Source organism: Montipora capricornis, chromosome 9 (assembly GCF_036669925.1).
Source record: "Montipora capricornis isolate CH-2021 chromosome 9, ASM3666992v2, whole genome shotgun sequence".
Classification (NCBI taxonomy): Eukaryota; Metazoa; Cnidaria; class Anthozoa; order Scleractinia; family Acroporidae; genus Montipora; species Montipora capricornis.
The window spans coordinates 43224282-43229281 of record NC_090891.1 but is presented as its reverse complement, the minus strand read 5'-3'; the positions used below and the strand labels follow the sequence as shown (position 1 = coordinate 43229281).

The 5000-nt window shown below is 40.9% G+C and overlaps 1 protein-coding gene across 1 annotated transcript in view; it reads left to right on the top strand.

Annotated features, from left to right (window-relative positions):
• Positions 1-5000, top strand: part of LOC138015865 (acetylserotonin O-methyltransferase-like) — a 13228-nt gene that overhangs the window by 6392 nt on the left and 1836 nt on the right. The window lies entirely within an intron of this gene.

Genomic DNA, 5000 nt, shown 5'->3' with positions numbered 1-5000 from the left:
GCAAGGTTTTCATTGTCCATCATATCAGATCAGGTCAAAGGGCGATGACACAAGTTGAAAAGAGCTCATTTTTGTCCTTTTGGGTTTTACCAGCGGCCTGTTTCAAGGCTTTCTTGCTTTCCGACTGGTTGTTCTGATCCCTCAGACCTTAATCAATAATACTTCCAGTATATAAAGATAAGGGTCCTTCACCTGACATGTGACCAGTTTTTAATTCGAGCAATCATTCACGTACAGCATTTCCACATGTCCAGTCAATTATATATGAAAGTGAAAATCAACTCATGGGACGCTCCCCAATTTATGGTGACCAACTTCAATACAACAAGAGGCTGTTGTATCGCATTACGTGTGGCAGAACAGCGTGGTGTAAAAAGATACCAATATGATTTTAATGGTAACAAAACATGGAGAGTTCATACGATAAAAATTCAAGTGTTCAGTTTGTGATCCCCAGCACGAGGCCGAGAATGCTCATCCGACAGTAGTCTTTATCCTCTAAAAATCGCTTTCGTTTCACAATAGTACGACCTCGGTCACCAGACTGGTGTATCCTTCTGCGTCGGTTTCTAGCCGTTTATCAACTCAACCTTGCCTACCATTCCATCCGGACTGGTACTGTTTCTTAGGACTTTCATCATTTTAGACAATAAATTGTAAATATCATTTAACTCGATTTAGTTATTTATTTTAGCTCCTAGACGTAACGTGTTAAAATAATTTGATTGATTGATTGAGGGAGAACAAGATCACCTTGGCCGTCGCCTGGTTCATTGTGTTGCTCAGATGGGTTTCTTTGAAAGTGAGGCACTTTCTGATGGGGTGGCTTACACTGTGGATGAAGTACCATTTGCCAGGATCCCTAGCAGAGGATTCTCTTGTGGAGGGCGGCACTGACAAATTGATTCTGTTTACCCTATGTACTTCCCCATACCAATGGTCCTTGTAGGTCTGACAAATGACTGGGCTACTGTTCAAAGGGATTTCGGTTGGGGGTGATTTTGCTCTTGTGCGATTTCCTGTATGAAGGTGGCAAACTCGGCAAATGGTGAATTAAACGGAAGATCAAGTTGTGAAACCTAAACAATGATGATATCATTTTCAGTTACTTGCATCGAGTTTTGACAGAGGCCGAGAAAATGATATTAGCAAGAGGATTGCGTTTTTGTTTTCCTCTGAAAAAAATCGACGTGAATGATGTAAAATGTTGGCTTGAACTACTTTTCCGTGACCTCGAAAGATCTGGACTGCCTTTAACAAATGACTAGACGCTCCACGAGCGTAAACTGGGTTGCCTGTGGTACGTGTTACAGAAAAATAGAAGACACGGAGTTGGGTGGTATTGAACTGCAGCGTTCCGGTTAATTTTTTCAAGTGTGGGGTCATGTAGACCATTTGAGGGGTCACCCAGACGTCGTGCCAGTTGTGGCCAGCTGTTCTCACGTTGATTATTTTGTAACGACCTGTCCCGTTTTGAGCTCTTTAACTTTTTTAAACTTTGGCAATAAATTCAGTTCAAATATAGCAAAACGCGCTTTGAGTAAACCTCACTCAATTAATCTTTAAATAGTCTGCAAAAAAACCTAACTGAAAATTGCTCTAATGGACGTTTTTCTGCATGTCATACATGTCTTGCAGTTGCACTAAGCAAACGTTTATTCCGCACACTAAGGAAGGACTGAACATGTTGTTTCCGCTTCATAATTCCTGTACTTTTCAGTCTAATCTGATGCCAGGTCAGTTTTTTTTTTGGCTTAACGTTTGCACCAAAAAGTACCGTAAAAGACGGGAGTTAACAGTGAAAGGCAAGCCAAAAGATACCCTGGGTGTCAGAGGAATTTTTTTCAAGGTCGGACAGAACGCTCCGCAATTCCAAATCAACGAACGAGGTCGAAAAAAACAAACCTCTGGTCGCATGACTCCAGAACCTCATCTCCATGCGTAGAGACAGTTCAGATTTCTAGTCACCGTGTTGTCGTCAAACCAGTTTTGGTCGCCAAGCTGAGACTGATTCCCGCGGGACGCAATGAAGTCAGGATCATTAACATTCCCGAAAATTGTGATTACTGTGATGGTTATTCATTTCAACTGCTTTAATATTTTCGGAGCAATTTAAGGTTGTATTGATTTTCGATGCGTAAGATCGATTGATTTGATGATTTTTTTTCCCCTCAGAGCGACAAGTTATTGTTGAACGTGTTCAAAACAGGATACTGTAATAGAAAAGAGCTAGAGATCACTACCTAAAGTGCAAAATGGACGACTTCGAGATGCGAGAAACTTTTGTCTGTCCTTACCATTTTTCGTCCATGAGTCCTTTTGTTCCCAGGCACAGTTACAACAAATATTGCGACTTCAACTTTTTAAGTTAATTCCCCCGACCGCTCTCAAAAGAGCTTGAGTATCTGAAAGTGTTCTCAAGCGTGAATTAATAAGTACAGTAATTTAACTACAATTAAAATGGGTCTTTCCACGTTGCCAAAGCCGTTAAAGTGCGTGAAGACACTGAAGCAGCACACTGACCATCGGAACAGTTTGGCCTTTTCCTCTCCGGCCAAAGTCACGCAACTCTCCTTGTCACAACAGCTGTTAAGAACCGGTTTTTCGATTTGTCCATTCAGAAACTCCCTTGAACGTAATGTCCAATCAGCGAAGTCGGAAAAATTCTGTCCCAATTTGATGACATGGAAATGAGGTTCTGGGGTTGTGCTACCAGTCGAATTTTTTTTTGTTCGTCCTCGGCCGGTGATTTGGAACCGCGGAGCGTTCTCTCCGACCTTGGAAAAAAGTTCCTCTGGCACCCAGTGAAGCCAAAAGACAGCTGAATTTCTAATTCTCAGCGAAAGATTAATGGTAATCGATCGTAAAAACATTAAAATTTCTCCAGTCTCTGACGTCCATGAATCAAGGGGAAGGTCATGATTGGCATGACTATTCCGTGGCTGAGGGGTGAGGGGTGAAGGCTGAAGGGGTGGCGGTAGGGGGTGAAGGGTACAATAGCTGAAAAAACCCAAACCTTTGCAAAAATGCTAACCTTATGCTTAAACAATATGCTTTAGAGAACGTTTAGGCCTAAGATTAGCATTTTTGTAAAGGTTTGGGTTGTTTCAGTTTTCACCCCCTTCACCCCTCACCCCCGAAATAGTCATGCCGGTCATGATGTTCCGTCAAAAGGAAGAAATTGATCTCGTGCTAGGCAACTATAAAGGTCCACGTGATCACCTTGTGTAAACGTTCTTGTTTACATTGAATGAACTACATGGAAGAATGTTAATCGTTCGTCGTTTTCAGGGTTAAACAACGTACTTTTTGGCCAAGAAGCTTCCGTCTTTCGTTTTCTAATTTTGTTGTAATATTTAACTGAATCTTTACATTTCATCTTTCGGGTCAGGAAGCGTTCTTTGTCTGTTTTCATCAAAACAGAGTTAATTTTGTAATTGAAATTCTAAACATCTATGGCCGTGTTTTCACGACAACCATTGTCTCGCTTAACATTCCTGAAAGTGGTTTGTTTGCAGATTTCGTTAAGCGACGCAAAAAATGATACGTGTTTTCACGGGTAAGATTAAATGAGGAGAGAGCACGTGCCAATGCAATAATAAAAATAGCACGCCTGCCGACTCTGTTCTAAAGATCAGGAGACAGTATCACACGTTCTGTGGTGCATAGCACAGTCACTGTATAAAGCACGACACGACAGAATGCTACGCCCCGTTTACCATGCTTTACTGGAAAAGATACGGATTTGAAGAATCTGAGTATTCTACCCCGTGGTACAAGCAATCTTATCCGCAGCCAAGCCAAAAGAACAACGAAGCAAAGATCTTCTTGTGGGACATACCCTGGAAATTGGAAAAATGTCTAATGAATGGCGAAAATAGACGGGATCATCCTTGAAGGAACGATATGCAAGCCAGGAAAAATCACAATGAGAACTAAACACAAGACAGACAAATATATAGATTTGAAACTGGGATGGTATTAAGAAATTATCCCCAGGTCATAAAATCAAGCTCATTTCAGTTTACTACAAAGATCTGGAAAAAGAACTGACTCGCATATGAGATAAAAACTTAGCGAAGACAACTATTGAACGCTCACAAAAGTGGATCATCTCCAAAAACTGTGAAATAGTAAAAAGGTTCTCCCATGAACTGATGTTGGTTAAAGTCGTTTATAGATGATGAACATGTATATAGTATCTCATTTGCAATTTCTTTTTCGTTCATAAGCATCTATGAATTTTACTACTTTTATTTTCTTAACCATATATTGTAAGTTTTACAATATTACATCGTAATTTATTAGGTTGACCATAGTAATAACGTTTTATAGGATAGTTAAATGAGCATAATTACCCAGGCCCACAGGCCCTCAAAGGTTTTCAATTGAGTGTCAAAAGTAATTAGCGAATTACTTTGGTTTTGCATTACTTCACTTATTGATTGCTTCAAAGTCCTCGCGCCACTTTTTCAACCAATCAGAAGTGAAACCAAAACCAATCTTGGCTCGCGCGTGTACATTATCCCGCGCTTTGTGTCGGCCACTTGTGATTGATTTGATTTTTGATTGGTTTACTGGATTGTCTCCGTCCTTTTTGGTAGGCCAAAGTAATTACTTTGGTTTTCGTTTTACGACACTCGATTGAAACTCGCTCTAAAGGCTGCTATAATAATAATAATAGTTATCATTATCAACTTAAGCCAACTTTAAACAAAGCTTTTACATAATCAATTCCTCCTCTTCAACGCAGAACCTACTGTCCCCCAAAGGAGACTTAAGGAAGGTGCTGAAGCAATGAGGCACAGCGTATGTAAGGGACACCGCATGTACGCACATCCTGGTTCTGCTCTACACCGTTAGTGCCTGCTACACAACCTTGCCCCACTCCATTCTTGTCCCCAGAGCTCTCGGTTTCTTTTGGTCACATGGTCTATTTCGTCGACCACGTGACCAATAGAAAAGGAGGGCTCTGAGGACTAGAATGGCCCGACTAAGAT